An 18,606-nucleotide genomic window follows, 5' to 3' on the forward strand; every position below is an offset into this window, starting at 1 on the left:
AAAAAACATTAGCGACCGTTACCCCATTCCTGATATCACTGAGATATTAGACAAACTTGGAAAATGTACGTATTTCTCAACTCTCGATCTAGCGTCAGGTTTTCATCAGATTGAAGTACATAAGAAAGACATACCGAAGACGGCATTTAGCTTTGATCACGGCTTATACGAGTTCGTGAGGATGCCCTTTGGCCTCCGTAACGCACCATTGACACTCCAAAGAGAATATACTCCGAGACCATGTTGGAAAAATATGCTTAGTCTATATGGACGACATTATTGTTTACTCCACCAGCCTTCAAGATATACAGCATATACAGGGTGCAAAATAATTTCTAAAATCCAACGTCAGCACACTGAGCGTGTAGCTGAACGCGCAGCACGTCTACACATGGCAGCACAAGTTCAGTGACATCAAAAACTGGACTTATAAAAATTAACCGTTGTGACAAGTATTAAAACGAATATTAGTTTAACTGCTCACGAACCTTAAAACTCGTAGTGAAATTTACTTTGCGCATGAAAAGTGAAATTAGCAACAAAAAAAAAGTGAACGAAAAGCAAACAGATTTCTATACAAACTGTGATTCGCGAGGTTAACGGAGCAATACTCGAGACTGCAGCAAATTGTCGCGGACCATTATTTTCAAAAGGAAAAAATCGATGCACAATTACGATTGGCGAGAGCCGTATTCGAATTGGCTGCAGGAGCGGCTGTGAGCACGGGGATGCCGAAAAGAATGGTTAACGTGTTGGTGGAGCAAATGAACAACATAGAAGATATCCTGCTGTGGAACATCCACAACTCTCCAACACCCCAATGGTGAACCCAAAAGCTAAGTAAAATAAAATAGGCTTCTAACCAGGAAACAAACAAAAAATTCTCTTTTAGGTAGAATGACGAACAAAAAAAAAATAATAATAATACATACATACAGTTTAAAGGTAAATACACACATATATATATATATATATATATATATATATATATATATATATATATATATATATATATATATATATATATATATATATATATATATATATATATATATATATATATATATATATATATTTCTTTTTTAATGAATGGAAGATGAAATAGCTAGATTAGATTGGAAGAGTTGATTGGACTTTTAAAAGCCACTCTTAAAACTTTTCAGAAAACCCCGAACAGAAAATATCGCCGCACTACGTTACAAAAGAAACAAACGTATTGCGATGAAATTTTCAACAAAGCAACCTACATATTCAAAACTATTCAAAAAACATATAACGACGATGACTTTGAGTACTACCGTAAATTATTAAATAACACTTATGGTACGTTACAAAAGCTAATAAAGGACAAATTAAACTCAAGAACTTTAGACAGTTCAGAAAGTTCATCGGGCGAATTAGAAGACATGACACCTAACTTAGATTTGGGCATAGCCCTGAAGTTGTCGAGAAGTTTTCTGGGGAGAGCCTTGAATTAGGGCACTTCCTCGAGATGTTGTGAATTGTACTGAGCGGCTCAGGGACCTGGTTGAGATCCATGAATTAAAGAATACCCTCGGAAGCTACCAATTTGGACTAAAAAATCGCGACAGTGAGGAACAATATTGTGATCTCGAAGGCTCTTTTGAACTCCAGGTTAAGACCTATGGTAAGCAGGTCGAAAACTGGCAAACCATCGAGACCCCGGATTACATCATATTAGAGGAAGTCCACGTAATCCAAGATGAACATTTTGAGACTACCGTTGTGAAATTGGAAAGCGACCCCCCGGTGCACGGGCAGAAGATCTTACATCTATCTACCACGCACCTCAGCGTGGCGGGTGGGTATGATATAGTCCAAATTACTTTGGAAGACACTGCCTCACCCGGAAGGAGCTCCACCAAAGTCCACAATATCCGGAAACGAAGTGATCTTGGCTAAAGACGTCATATCGAACATGCCGGATAAGAAAATTCCGATTGACTGCAGGCATTTGACACATTCCACTGTACTTTTCGCAACCAAGCGAGATTGCGAGAGGAGGTACTCCTTTGCGTTAGCAATCAAGTCGTGGGCCTATCACGGGGAGTGCTCCTAAGCCCAAGGATATTGTGAGTTGCAACGAAAATGGCTGGATATTTGCTACAGACATTATACAACAGTGTGAAACAATACCAAACCTATTCAGTCACTGTTGTAGATTTTATGACAGAATGCAGGCCTACGGTACATATCAACAGTGAGCCATTGACCTACCGTTTCGAATTAAAGAGTCGCACTATAGACGTTGCAACTCAAACACAACGTAAAGGCAGAAATTTATGGAAAGAACTGGCCCATCGAGGATCGTGCTCTAGCAGACGCACGATCAGCAGAACATCCACACCTGGAGCAGCGCACCATCATCGGACGAGGGTATCAAGTATCATTCGATGCACTCGTCATTTGTCGCCCCAGCGGGGCTCGGTAGTATTAAGAGCAAAGTAATAAATTCATTCTAGTTTCGGCCTCGGTACAAGTCAGTTTAGTTTTTTTAAAAACATACCGAAGTACCCCGCGAATTTAACTGGCGCAGTCGGTAGGATGCGCTAAGTGTTTTTTGAAGTTCGTCAATCAAGACATTTCCGACGGATTATCGGGAATTTGCAGCTTTAAAAGCTAGAAGGACGTTTAAGTTCACTGGTAAATTATTCGGACAATTCCATCCTCAACGGTTTATTGAGGACAGTGAAAGTGTTTGTGATAAGCGACAGTGACAAGTGTTCTGCGCATCGAGAATCAACATTCACGGCCACGGGACGGCTAGAATCCTTACGGACGAAGGATTATCGTACGTAAGTAATAAGCTAGTTAGCTCTATAAGTCAAAAAGTGAAAACATTACACACAATTATCAAGTGAAATTAAGGAAGAAAAAAAAAATTCAAAAATGTCTAATGGAAATGAAAACCAAATATTGCTTGAGGAGACCCAAGCGGTCTTCGATAAAGCAGAGAAGATATTAAAATCCATGCAGACCCCTCAGGTCATCCGGGATTTACAACCCTTTAGGGGAGAACCCGGTAAACTGCATTCCTTCAGGCCTTGAAAGCAAAAATAACAGGACCCGCAAATAGGGTCTTAGAGCTGTATGAGACGCAACTTATCTGGTCAGAGATTCAATCTAACCTCATTGCATACTACAGTGACAAAAGAGACCAAGTAACTCTGACAAGAGAACTGTTCTCTCTTGTCCAGCAATCAAATATCGAAGATTTCTATGCAAACGTGTGTAACAAATTATCTCTTCTTATTAACAACGTAACAATAAGTACAGACATCAGTGCAGTGCGGGCAGACAGAATTGCTACGCACAAGGAAAACGCACTGAAAGTGTTTTTGGCAGGCTTGAGAGCCAATTGGAGGAATCGTTAGGGCAAGACAGCCCAAAAATCTGAAAGAAGCCTTCGATGCAGCAATGCAGGAAGGTAACTTTCTCAAAAAAACGAAACCTTTAAAAAATGAGGCCCCTCAACTCAAAGGCCAACTTAACCACATTTTTCGGCCGTAATCAAACTTTTAATCCCTTCAATCAATCTCAGTTAGGTCAATCCCCCACTTCGCCAGACCAAGACATTTAACCAACCCCAAGCAGGTCCATCCCAATTTCCATCCAGACCCGCATTCATACCGGAATTTCCAAATCCAAGACTTCCTATGCCCAACAGGAACGCATTTGCACCAAAACCTATAGCAGATTTCCCCCACCGACTCCGATGGACGTAGATCAGTCAATCCAAACGAAAAATGTTAATTATATGAACAGAAACAAACTGTTCAACAGGCAAGAAAATCGAACACACGAGCCATACCCCGAAGATCAACCTTATTTAGAAAACTATTATCCCGATCCTTACTACCCTTATTATAGTCCTTACCATCCCTACTTCGATCCAAATTACAACTACTATCCGGAGGATGATTCTCCAGCACAGAATTCAAATAAAATTAAAAATCAAGAAGAGACCCCTACATTATCGGAATCCAAAACAGAAACCGATAATGAAGACGATCTAAATTTTCAGGTGGATCTAGGTCCAACGAAAAAGACCTAAACAATTTCATCCCTTATGTCATGATTCAAACCTCTAAAGGGCAATTAAAATTTTTGGTGGACACTGCCCAAGTAACCATAAGCATTAAGCCAAAACCCTTAATCAGCATTAAATCAACATTTCTAATGCAAGTTAGCATGAAATCAACATTTCTAATGCAAGTTGGCATTTTATCAGCATTCATAATGCTTTTTAGTTTTATATAAGCATTATTAATGCATAGAAGCAATAAAGAAAATTAGCACTAATGATAGCACTATATGCACATATAGAGCTACTATATAAAGTAAACAAGCATTAAGAGTGATGTGACACGAACAGTACTTGAAGTAAGAGTTTTTTCCCCCCACCTTATCAGCATCAAGAGTGGTCGAAATGGTAAAGGCGCAAGGAAAGATAAAGGCTGTTGCGGAATCCATAATTCAATTATAATCACTTCTTATTTCATTCAGCAGGTTGATTGATGTTGTAGATAATAATTATTTTTAGAATTTTTGTTCATTTTAATTATTCAAAAAATAATAATTAAATAAACAAAAGGTGTTCTAAGTATGCATTGTTAATGCTTTTATACGGCTTGCGAAAAATGACGTTTTGATGGTGCTCTAATTCAGCATATGTAATGCTTATTAAAGGCTATGTTGTGATAGCACTTAATCAGCCCGCTATTTCGCCTTTTTAGCATTGAATCTGCATTATATACGCATATAGTGCAAAACAAGCATTAATACAGAGTTATGTATGGGAATATAGTGTTGATTAAGGGCTATGTTTTAATGCTTATGGTTACTTGGGTGGTGCCAACAAAATTTATATTAGCAAGAATCATATAAATATTGAAAAATGTAAGACGACTAATGCAGCAAAAGTGCGTAACATTAGTGGCCTGCATACAGTTGACAAATTCGTGGAATTCAACCCCTTTTCCACAAATTCAAAATATAATAAACTCTTTTTTTTTGTCTTCGACTTCCATCCTTTCTTTGATGGGTTGATAGGCTATGAAGCACTCAGACAAATGAGAGCTGAGATTCTAACTGCTTCAAACGAACTGAAAATTTCGGGTAAGAGGATCAAAATATATAAAAAGTATCCTCAAAAAACGTTTACTCTCAATGCAAACGAGTTAAACATTATTCCGATTGAGACTTTGGAAAATGAATATTTTTGCATTGAAGACGATCGCGAGATTCACCCTGGCGTATTTTTGTTAGCAGGATTATACTCTGCAAATGACAACCTTACTAATGTGTTGTTGAGTAACACATTGGATGAGTAACACATTGGGAATTGGCGAAATAAATCACGTCGAAGCGACAGCTTCTAAACTTCCTCTCAAAGGTGGAAAAAAGAACAAAAGCTCATTGCTTCCACCATTGAGGTTGAGTCACTAGAACTCTGAGGAAAAAAAGAAACACTGAACTTCTGATTCAATATGATGATATTTTTCATCAAGATGGTCAAAAGATCAGCTTTACTAACGCGATCAAACATCGCATTAACACAACTGATGACTTACCGGTATACGCGGAATCCTATCGTTATCTCTTCTGCCACAAGGAAGAAGTACAACGACAGATTTCTAAGATGCTGAACCAAGGCATCATAAGACTATCAGTCTCCCAATGGTCCTCACTCATTTGGATCGTCCCCAAAATGATCGATGCTTCTGGCTTGAAGAAATGGCGATTGGTGATAGATTACAAAAAAAAACCATTAGCGACCGATACCCCATTCCTGATATCACTGAGATATTAGACAAACTAGGAAAATGTATGTATTTTTCAACTCTCGATCTAGCCTCAGGGTTTCATCAGATTGAAGTACATAAGAAAGACATTCCGCCATACACGGCTTATACGAGTTCGTGAGGATGCCCTTTGGCCTCCGTAACGCACCATCGACTTTCCAAAGACTTATGGATAATATACTCCGAGACCATATTCGAAAAATATGCTTAGTCTATATGGACGACATAATTGTCTTCTCCACCAGCCTTCAAGAACACCTGTGTGGCGTACAGAACGCACATATTATCAAATCCCACCTAGTAACACAAAAGCATTGATTCAACCGGCATTACACCGTGTCAAAGCATGCCTTCGAAACGCTTATGCAAGAAATGCAAATCGTAATGTATGCAACTTAATGGACGAAAAGTGCACCATAAGCCGACTACGGAAATGTATTCGGGAAGTTGCCAACCCCTCAATGTTACGGTGAACATAAAGAGAATGGGCTTATTTACGAGGGTCCGGCTACAGTCATCACAGAAATTGTGGAAGACACATCTCATAAATCTGTCAAAGTAACCCATGAAGGTTACGATTTTTTGATTCAGATTTCCCCTAAGACAACTCACGTTTGCGACAGACTGTCATTCTATACCGAACACCCCAAGATCTATGTAACTCTTCTTACCAAGAGCGAGACATTAGGCCTCAAACGGGGGGTTTCTGTAGTCAACTTCAACTTGATGAATTATCTGAACTCTAAATTAGTTTACGCAATGAAACACGTGCAACAAGAGGTCCCCAATTTTATGATGTGTACAGCATCGAACGTTGTAAAACCAACAACCGTATTACACAGAACATGATGACCTTAGCCAGGATCGCTCCGAGCGAGTTTGCTTACATGTACGGAGGAGAAGGATACACATCACTTCCTTCAACTGCCGTATCATACATCGCAAAGTGTGAGCCATTGTCAGTTATGGTAGATAACACTGTACCAGGCTGTTTCCATGAGATCCCTGTTGTATACAACAATATTTCCATGTTTGTATCACCTCGCTCAAAAGTTTTGGTTGGAGTCGGGTAAGAAGTTTGAATGTCTGCCCGAAATGTTACCAACGTTCTTTGTAGATGGTTTGTGGGTTGTCAGGACTGAGCACGGCCTAGTGGAAGTGTCTGCACCATCAATGATATTTAAGGATTTTGAGGAGTATAAATACAAGAGCCTTGACATGGTTATGAGCGGGGGGATTTATAAGGTAGATCTTTTTGAAATGTATCAGAAATCACTAACATCTCCCATGGTAGAAAAAGCATTACAAGTAGGCCTAACAAGAGCCATAGCGGGAAGCAATTCTCTTCCTACAGGTTACTCTCTATCGAACGATTTCTCAGGAAAAGACTACCATACAATTCAAAATAAAATAGAGTCAGGATGGGATAGATTTGCGAAGAAAGCAACAGAGACGAGAGGCTGGATTGGCTTCATTATTCTCTCTGTCTGAATATGGAAAACTGTAGTTTACTTCGTGAACTGCATCTTTAACTTCAGAGAATTAAACAGACAAGTAGGGTTCTTGATGGCTATTCCGATGTGCTTGTTTGATTCAATTTGCAACTTGGTTTTACATGGTAGGCTACTAAACAAGAAGGGAGACCCAATCCCAGCGGAAGATGCTCTGGTTTATTTATAAAAAAAAAATAAAGCTCACCACGGATATAAGCTCTACCAATTACTTGTCCTCTGAAAATCATCAATGCGGAATCTTCCTCCAGAACTACCATTATACCTTTTTATTTCTGATTGATAATAAATTGTACTTTAAACCAGGAACGAACAGAACTTCTTCCATGACTACCAGCATCTGCAATCCGTTATTCTCTATACTTCCTCTAAGAACGCCCGATTTTCTTGCCACCATGGTTTCTCCAGCCTTCGCTAACTCTATTTCTATCGGTGTTCTTAATTCATGTATCGATTCAAACACTTCTTGCGTTCCAACCATGTGCCGGCTTACACCAGAATCAAGCACCCAATCATTGCAGCCTACATTTTGGATAAATTCACCATCTTGCATCGTCAAAGCTACCTCTCGATTAATTATTATTTCCGCTTCATCATCACGGTTCCTGAATCTCCTGTTTCTCGGAAATTCGGTCCGCCTGTGTCCAAATTGGTAACATTCTCTAGGCAAACTCGTCTTGTTGATCCTGGATACTAGAGCTTCACCTTTGAAATCTGCTTTAATTAACGAGTTATCAATTCCACCAAGTGGAGTTGCAAAAATTTTTACGGTCAACTTCCAATAATAACCAGGCCCCAGCTGGTCAATCGCTTAAACGCTTCATCGCAGATTTTCCGCCCAGTATCAGCGAAGGATTCCGGAAATTGTACAAACTTTAAAGCTCTCCCAATCGGCAACCACCCAATCCGAGAATAAGCAAATAAAATATCCCCTAAAAAAAGAGAACTACCTTTCATTCGCTGTCTATTTTACACTTCAACGGTCATATTAATTTATGAGAGTGACGTTCGGACTAGATATGAGTCCAAACATTTTCCAGGTGGAAGTTATCAAATGTCAACTTTTGAAATTTTTCATTTTTTTTTCGGTAAAATTTAATTACTTTTTGTAAATATGAAATAATAAGTTTGGCAGGTTTCTTGAGAATTGGACCCCACTGTACGACGGAGACCAAAGCCTTTACTGTGGTTCTACCTACGGAGACGATAGAAGACAAACATTTTTCCTGCTGTCGTGTACGGCAAGGCTTTTGCAACAGCTTGATTTGTTTGTGAATGGCTCAGACGTAGTGGTCAGTATCAATTTATTAGAATTTTCTCTAACAAGTGAATTTTTAGGCAATGTACATAACTTTTAAAGACATACTAAGAATTATAAAAAAAAATCGGTAGCAGTGAGAGACGGAGCCCCTTGATGCGGACTTACGTCCAAACCAAGGTACAGCTCATAAGAAGGCTATCAAAGCCATATTTTGATGAAGACTAGTTTAACTTCTACAGCTGGCAACCACTAAATAGTAGGCCAGTAGAAAACATTGCTGAGTTCTTCAGAAAAAAACGTTTTGGTGCCGAAACCCGGGATTATAGTTTCACAAAAAAGGTCTGCCACCACGTGGGACTAATTTCATCGCCAATTTGTCGCTTCAGGAAATTCATCCGGCCCAGCAGCCGATATTTACGGATTATCACCAGGCCCAGCAGCCTATCGTTCCACTGGCCAAAATATCCGTTCCAGCAGCCGAGAATTAGGAGGCCCTGGCGAATTTAGTCGTCGTCAGCATCAACATATTCAGCACTGCTGAAGTGCGAAACATCGTCATTATCGTCAGCATCGCTGTTAGACTAACAATATCCACATTGGAAAGACTGTGTCCATTCTCGATGTGCATCCAAAGTGAGGTTAGAGTAAGAAGGTTCATCACATGCAGGTACGTAACACTTATTTTACGAAGCAACCTAAGCAACAATGACGCCACCCAAGAAAACGAGTAGCAAACTCGCAAAATTAAAAAATCTCTACCGTCGACGGAGTAATATTTTGGGTTCCGCTAATTTAATTAAAATATTTAACGACTCGTTTTATCCGAGTAAATGCGATCAGTTGCCTATTCGCATTCTGCGCTTAGATGCGTTGTGGCATGAATTCCAAGAAACACAAGAAGAGATATAAGTTTTGGGAGATGCTGAAGAAGAATTCTTGCAAGAAAGACAAAATTTTCAAACCCTGTTAAAAGCATCATTGCAAAGTAAGATTCCTGCCCCACCACCCTTACCTACCTCAACTCCTGCTGCATCATCAGCTGTTCCCATTCCTTCAAGTGTTCGCTTACCGGAAATCAAATTAAAGGAGTTCTCCGGCAAACTCGATGATTGGGTATCCTTTTGCGATCTTTACGTCTCTCTCATTCACTCAAGTGTGCAATTATCAGCGGTGCAGAAAATGCACTATTTACGAGCTACAATTTCTGTTGAAGCAGCTCGAATTACTTCTGCGCTTGAGATTACTGCCAACAATTATTTAGTAGCGTGGAATCTATTGAAAGAACGTTATGAGAAACCTAACCTATTAATAAAGAGACACATGCCTGCCTCTCTGTTGAATAAACTCGAAGGCGCTGAGAACCACTGGAATTCATTTCTTATCGAACGATTGAGCCAATGTCTTGATACTGCAACACTTGGTGAGTGGGAAACATTAGTATCAGCCTTTGACGAATACCCTCAATACCATCAACTTCTCGAGTTTATCCACAGAAGATCGCGAAACTTTGAAACTTTCGCTACTCAATGAGACTGTCTCGTACTGCCAAAGCTTACCGTCTCGCTACCGAGCCATCACATTGATGCGTCGCGCTGGAGGATTCCAAAGCATGTACCGCTTGCAGATCCGCAGTTCAACATAAGCCAAGGTGTCGATATCATCATTGTTCTTCTGTTCTGTTCTTCGACCTTCTTCAGCACCAGCAGTTCTCTGTTGGTTCTGAATTTCCGACGTTACAGAAAACTGTCCTCGGATACATCATTTGTGCCACATGAAGCAGTCAAATCCAGAGCCTACAGAACTGCAAGCATCCCACATCTGCGTTGATGATAGTCTTGACACTCAGCTTCAGAAGTTTTGGGAAGTTGAAAACTTTGATGACGGTAAAGCTCCCACTCTGGGCGAACAGCACTGCGATGATCACTCCAAAACTACCGTCTCCCGTGACGCAACAGGTCGCTAAATTTTTCGCCATCCACTCAAAGAAGAGAAGGTCACGAGGCTTGGCGATTCATACACCGCTGCTCTTCGAAGATTCCAACAAATGGAAAAGAGATTCGCTATCAACCAAGATTTACATCGCAGCTGTACAGCTTTTATGGCAGAGTACGAGAGTCTGGGTCACATGGAGTTAATTCGCGTCGCGCCGCGTAACCCACAGTTTTTCCTTCCTCACCATGCCATCCAGCGACCAGAGAGTACGACCACCAAAACACGAGTAGTATTCGACGGCTCCTGTCGTGGAGCAGCCGCTCTATCGCTCAACGACGCGCTCTACGTCGGACCAACAGTTCAGCCAGCGCTGTACTCTACTGTCGTTAACTTTCGCTTGCCACTGTTCGCCATTACAGCCGATGCCGAGAAAATGTTCTGGCAGGTTTGGATCCACACTGATGACCGGAAGTTTCAGCAAATTCTTTGGCGTAAAAGTCCAACCGACCTAATTAGCACCTATCAGTTGACCAGTTGAAGGTGTCGTGAGTGTCAGGGCCGACATCACACCCTGCTCCATGGAAACAAGGGAGATGAAGGGCGGCAGGTAGTAATGCAGGCTGCTGCCCACGAAAACAAGTGACTAGGAGACCAAGAATATGTATTCTTGGTCACTGCAATTGTGCGCATTGCAGTGGATAACACGCATACGTGTCAATTCAGGTGCCTACTCGATTCCGGTAGTCAGATAGAGGCTATCAGCGAAGAAGCAGCCGCAAGACTCAAGGTGCCAAGCACCCAAGACAGAATCAACATACGCTTTCCTGAGTTTTCTCTTATGTTATAAGAGTCAAAGTGCCGCAAATCAAAACAATTAGAAAGTGCGTCCTCTACTAGTGCAAAGTGGAAAATAGTACAAAACGCAGACTAATGCGGGGAAAAAAGTACAAGTCATAAGTTGAGATCGTGAATAAAAATTGAAAACAACTGCCATGGTGACACAGTACGTGCATACGGTGGTGCACGAAAGACGAATGCGCGACCATAAGATTTATTACAAAGTTTACAAATAATTTGTCTTCGACCGAACCGATCAATGTGGTGCTCCAGACTTCTATCTTGATTAACGAATTCCTTTACACTAACACGTACTTATAAGTTTATAAAAACCTCTTGAACCGAAATAAAGAAGTCAATCGGTGACTTAGTGAAAACGAATCAACATCGTGTTTTCCATCACGATAAGCCTTCTCCGAAAATCCCCCACATGGCTGACCGTGACAGTCGTGGTGGAAAAAGACTAAGTCCTCTAGTACGGACTTAGCAAAAAATGAAGTGTCAAAAATCTGTCGCTACGGGTTAAGGTGACAAGAACCAAAGTGCTGGAAAAATGCCAGGATTGATTACTAAGTGATTACTAGTGGTTATTAGTGATTTACTAACTATATAAACTAACGTCGCGCTGAAAAAATGGGTTGGTTTAGCGCAGACAAGATCGTCTCGAGTTCGGTTGAAAATGGGCATAATACCGCCCAGACAGTGGCGCTATGCGCATTGGCTGCAACAGCAGTCGGGTATTTAATGACAAACTGCGCGCCGTGTAGCAGCGCAAGTGTAAATGCAAGTGCAAGTGAAACGGGAAAAATCGTTTCGATAATCGTAACAATAATAATCGGTACAATAACCGACCTTTCTCAACATACCAACAGAGTTATGATAACCGGAATAACTCAAATTACAACAGTAACCGCTATCATACGAATTCTAACCAGCGTCAGCGAAACGGTTACAACAACCAACAAAACTGGCGTAATAATAATGGTAATCAAAACTCCAATGCCAATCGTGGACCAAGAAATGTTTTCGCAGCGGAAAACGGAAGAGAGCCAGTGGCAACATAAATTACTCTAATTTTGTAATTTTAAAATTAGAAAAGTGCGAAAAACCTGTAACGTTAATTGTTGACACAGGAGCTGACATTTCAGTTATCAAGGAAAATATACTTAAACCATTAGTAAATATTTACATAGATGAAAATTGTATAATAAATGGAGTTACCGATGGCAAATTAAAAACCATTGGTTGTACAAATACAAATGTATTAATAAATGATTTTGAAATACCACACAAATTTCAAGCAGTTACAAAGGATTTTCCTATCTTTGCAGATGGAATCCTTGGCCGTGACTTTCTTGTAAACTATGAATGTAACATATGTCTTAGAACATGGTTATTAACTTTCGAACTAAACCATGAGAAATTCGAAATTCCTATTCAAGACAAATACAAAGAAAATTTTATCATAACCTCCACGTTGCCAAATAGTTAAGCAAATTAAATTGGTAAATATAACAGAAGATAGTGTTATTCTATCCAACGAAATAAAACCAGGAGTGTTTTATTCAAATGCTTTGATTGATAAAAATTATCAATATTTAAATAAAATGAACATTTATGATAGACATGAAACAGTGTCGTTGAACGATTTTTTATCTAACATCAAAGTATTGGCAGCTAGTAAATTCGATAAAGAACAAATTAGTAAACAAGAGCAAAAGCAAAAACGCAACAAGGAAAGAATAATCAAATTAAAACGCGAGGTAAATACGAACAACGTGCCTACAGAAGCAAAGGCCAAATTAATCGAATTATGCGAAAATTATAACGACATTTTTGCTTTAGAAAATGATACTTTGAGTGCAAATAATTTTTACAAGCAAACAATTAACATGGAAAATAACAGTCCTGTGTACATAAAAAACTATCGTACACCAGAGACACATAAAACCGAAATTGACAAACAAATTAAGAAGATGCTGGATGCAGAAATCATGCAACATTCAGTTTCTCCTTACAACTCGCCAGTACTTCTAGTACCCAAAAAATCGAATTCCGATGAAAAAAAGTGGCGTTTAGTCATCGATTTCCGCCAACTGAATAAAAAGACCATTGCGGATAAATTTCCTCTACCCCGCACTGATGAAATATTGGATAATTTAGGTAGATCCAAATACTTTTCAACATTAGATCTGATGTCAGGTTTCCACCAAATTGAACTTGACGAAGATTCTAAGAAATTTACAGGATTTTCAAGTTCATCAGGTCATTATGAATTTAATCGTTTGCCTTTTGGACTAAATATTTCACCTAATAGTTTTCAACGTATGATGACTATCGCTCTAAGTGGATTACCACCAGAGTGTGCGTTCTTGTACATTGACGACATTATTGTAGTGGGTTGTTCAACTAACCATCGTTTCAAAAATTTAGAAAAAGTATTTGAAAAATTAAGAAACTACAACCTGAAACTCAATCCGGCTAAATGCAATTTTTTCAAAAGTGATGTTACATATTTAGGTCATCACATCTCAGAAAAAGGAATTTCACCAGATCCTTCCAAGTATGCAACAATTGAAAAATACCCAATTCCAGAAAACGCAGATGATGTACGCCGTTTCGTAGCTTTTTGCAACTACTACCGACGGTTTATCCAAAATTTTGCGCAAATAGCTCATCCTTTAAATAAATTATTAAGAAAAAATGTTACATTTATATGGACTTCGGAATGCCAAAGAGCATTTGAAACACTTAAAAATAAACTTCTGTCATACCAAATTTTACAATTTCCAGATTTTACTAAAGATTTTATACTAATTACAGATGCTTCAAAAATAGCATGTGGTGCAATTCTGGGCCAGTGTTCAATATTTTCACAGTCAAAGCTCAATCTTCACTCAACTCACAGCATTCTCCCTGTCAAAGTCAAAGCTTGAAAATAGCTTTCATCTTTGTATCTTTCAAAGTAAAGGAGCTTTTGACCGTATTCATTTCCTGTCAGAATCCTTTCAAGTTCATTTGAAAGCTGCTTCAATCATATTCAATTGAAAATGATTGATGTTTCTGTTCATGAGTATTTTTGCAAGTCCTTGATGAAAATTTTTGTTCCCGTTTCCGAAATCGCGTAGTCCGTCACCTATTGAGGACATAGTTAGAAGATCATTATTTTCCAAAACAAAAAATATCCGAAAAAAGTGGATGTTTATTTGATTATATTTTGAATTTTATATAATAAAGCTAGAATTGCAAAGATAATCGTATGTGTATGCAAAAACAATGCTAATCAAGCCAAGTTGATCAATAAAATTAACACACATCAAAAGAATCTTGTGTGCAATCGAATTTGTATACACCGCATCATTTACTTCTCATCGCCGCTCAGTTGATTTTGTGGTCGTTGCTACATTTAAGCGTTCCTTTGTGCTCTTTCATTCCTTCATGACTGAAAAATTTATGCCAGTCAAATGAATATGAATATGAACAGCGCACACAGTCATCGAAAATTGAAAGGCGATTTCCAGCCTTCATTCCTATTGGACTGAAAGCCGGGCTAGTATTCGGTCGGCTAGAAAAGACTGACAGCAAATATGAAATGATACCTTGTTCCAACAGATAACCATAAGTGAAAAATGTGAGTAACTAATAATTGTATGTATATGTTAGACCAGACGAAAAATTCAGTACTTCAGATATGAATATATAAGTTAACAACGCAACCCGGTTCTATCCAAAACCGTGGAACCCAACCGCATGGAACTACATACGCCAAAATTGCATCAACACATTGCACTCCAAAGTCAAATCGAACATCATAGTCAACAACAACAGGAGAAATACAATACAACAGACCTAGCGTCAGAACATTACGCGAGTTAGCAACGGAGCTAGCAAATTTGAGTTTGGAACATTTACACCACCTACATATGGAAGCCAGAAAAGAGATGGAATATATTCGATTGAATAACACCAGTATAGAATGGCCTGCTTGGTCCGTCCTTGGAGAAATTTCATTCCCCTGCATGTTAATTGGTATCTTGATTCTTTTGAAAATATCTTTCCACAGATCAGCTACAGTGAAAATACAACAAATTCCCGGTGCTCTAGCAAACCAGGAGCCATTGAAAGACATTCAACCAAATCTTAGACCGCTGACGATTAGAGATTTGATTCGGACGGAACCTCATCTCTAAGGAAGGTCGAGTTAGCAACGGAGCTAGCCGATATGCGACATCGATAGGTTGCTGACGTCGGTTATTGGAAAAGGCGTGGCTGCACGAGGACGGCGAAGTTGCTGCCCGATCAGGAGAGCATATCAAAATAATAACTCAAACGTATCTCACCAAGATATTTACATCTGATTCAGTTATAATTAAGTACTCTAAATTTTCGTTTTTAAGTTTCTCCAATCTGAATTATATCTTATTCTGATTGATAGACTTGAATGGGGTTGAGCTCATTTTCAATGATAAAGATTTGTTTTTCGGATTGTCATAAAATAAAATGATTATATCATATTTTGATATACATGCAACTTTTTCTGAAACACGGACATCAAAGTCAACGGCCCAAACCGTGCATTAATGAATTTCGCTCAACAGATCCATAAAATTGAATCCAATTTTTGGGAAACCAAAAATGGAGCATGGTTGTAGCATATAATGTGGTTTTTCGACATTCCACTAGAAATTTTTCTCGAAGCATTCATATCTTGATAAGTTATAATTTTGATAGGATTTGTTCTGCCCAATATCAAACTATGCTATCTGAACCAGATATAATCTTGATAGGAGCATATCAAAAACTGATATAATTTAGCTATGATCGTATAGACTTTTTGATATAATTTGAGATATTTTAACATCCTACGAGTACTGAATTATAACTCATTTAGATAGAAAAAAATTAGTATCAAAATATCTCATCTTGATATAATTTAGTTTTTCCCTCCTGTTCGGGTGAGCATATCATTTCGAGTCGATGGGAACCATCATGTAACCTGGCACCTTTTTGGCAGAAGCAGCTTGAGTGTGAACTGCAATTGAATTAAATAATTTTTTTAATAAATCAGTTCGTGTTAGACTAGCGAGTAGATAAGCTCGCGTCAAAGTCCGATCGTCCTAGAACGTGCACCGGATAGAAACGCTCAGGTTACCTGGCTTACCTGAGAAACAAACAAGAACGGACAGGAACGGGCAAGCATCGAACGAGCACCTGGGAACTGCCGGATAAGCACGAACGTGCGCCGCCGCCTCGCTAGGGAGTTTAGCTTAGGTTAATGATAGAGAATAAAAATTAGTCTTAAGTTTCCAGTCAAGTAGTTCGGTTTATCTTTTTAAAAACCTATCCGTGTATCCATTAAAATTAACTGGCGCAGTCGTACGGAGCCGATTACCTCCGAAAAGGAAAAAAAGTGTTGAACAAAATTGTATGAACAAGTGATCAAGTCGTATGGAAACGACTTCCTCAAAAAGGACATAGTGGATATCAGAAGTGTACCCCAGAAAAGATTTAGTGGTACAGATCGACAGAGTGAAAAAAAAGGGACGTATGAAAAAACATATAATGATTAATTGAAGTGACATTTACAAATGAACTGAAGGAAAAATACTAGGAAGTGTGAACCAATGTGTGAATCCAGCCAAAAAGGGAAAGGCAAATTGATGGCACCAATCATCATCATAGCAGCCCTAACGTAAGTACTTATGATCTCCTTAATCTTTCCATGATTTCCATCATTTGAAAACGTCCGGTTGTGCAAGTAAACAAAATCGTTCATATGACGATTTAGTTAATGGGTAACATATAGAGCGCATATCTGTGGTTCCATTAGCGGGAAACAAAATCTTATTAGTTCGTTTTAATAAATTAAAGCTTCAGAAACGGTAAATACTAACAGATCCATCAGATCTAAATTCGTCAACTACATTAACAGACCACAAAACTATCCACAAAGACAACCATTTCCACAAAAGAATAGGTTTGTGCCCGCAGTACCACCAAGACAAGCAAACATTACTGAATTAAGGAATATAGAACAACAACAGCAAGATTGTTACGAAAACTATTTTGAATATTACCCTTCCACGAGTTATAATCAAGAACATTATAACACTAACTATTTAGAAACAGAACACTCAGAAAATATGGCCAATTACCTAAATTTTCAAGTGGAGACGTCATCGAACTTTCCAAGGTAAAGTCGAACAATTGTATACCATATTTGCAAATACCGTCTCTTCAAGGCTTCCACCTCAAATTATTAATAGATACGGGTGGTAATAAAAACTAAATATGTTCAGGACTCGTGAAAAGATCATTTCCTTAGAAAACCCCAACCGTTGTATCGAACATTTCAGGCACACACGCCATCGATCGATACGTAAACTTTAACCCATTCCCAGATCTAACGGAAAAAACATTCAAGTTCCATATATTTGACTTTCACAAATTTTTCCATGGTTTCATAGGCTATGAGATGCTTCAAGAACTTCAAGCAAAACTTAACATCATAGACAACTCCTTATTTGTGCTTGGTACGAAATTGCAGATGCACAAGAAATTCCCGGAACCATTTTCGAAAGAAATCTCCGGCGAATCAACATCGTACATAGAAATACCAGTATCTGAGTCATCTGGTGATTTTTTATTAGAAGAGGATATAAATCTTTCTCCTAATTTGTGCAGGACTTTATCAAGCAAAAGAACACAAAGCAAACGTTGTTCTTTAAAATAATTCAATAGAAAACCAACTTATTAAACTAGATTATCCTCTGGAGATAACAATAAACAACTTTGAACAAAAATTAACTAAAAATGACACAAATCGCCTAACGGAACTTAACCACATGGAAACCAAGATTCTAGCAGAGAGATATAAAAAACTCATTGACCAATTACGCTTATCTCATCTTACGAAAGAAGAAAAAACTGAGCTGCTAAATGTTATCAATGAATATCAATCTATATTCCATATTGAAGGGGAGCCTCTTTCCACAACAAACACAGTCAAACACAAAATTCCTACGGACAACGAGATACCAGTATACCAAAAAAGTTACAGGTTACCTCACTGCCACAAGGAAGAAGTTTGTAGACAAGTAGAAAAAATGCTCAAAGATAACATTATTAGACCTTCAACTTCCCCCTGGAACTCCCCAATATGGGTGGTTCCCAAAAAACTAGACTCAGCTGGCATCCAAAAATGGAGAATAGTTGTTGATTATCGCAAACTAAATGCGAA

This window comes from Uranotaenia lowii, chromosome 2 (genome assembly GCF_029784155.1).
Source record: "Uranotaenia lowii strain MFRU-FL chromosome 2, ASM2978415v1, whole genome shotgun sequence".
NCBI lineage: Eukaryota > Metazoa > Arthropoda > Insecta > Diptera > Culicidae > Uranotaenia > Uranotaenia lowii.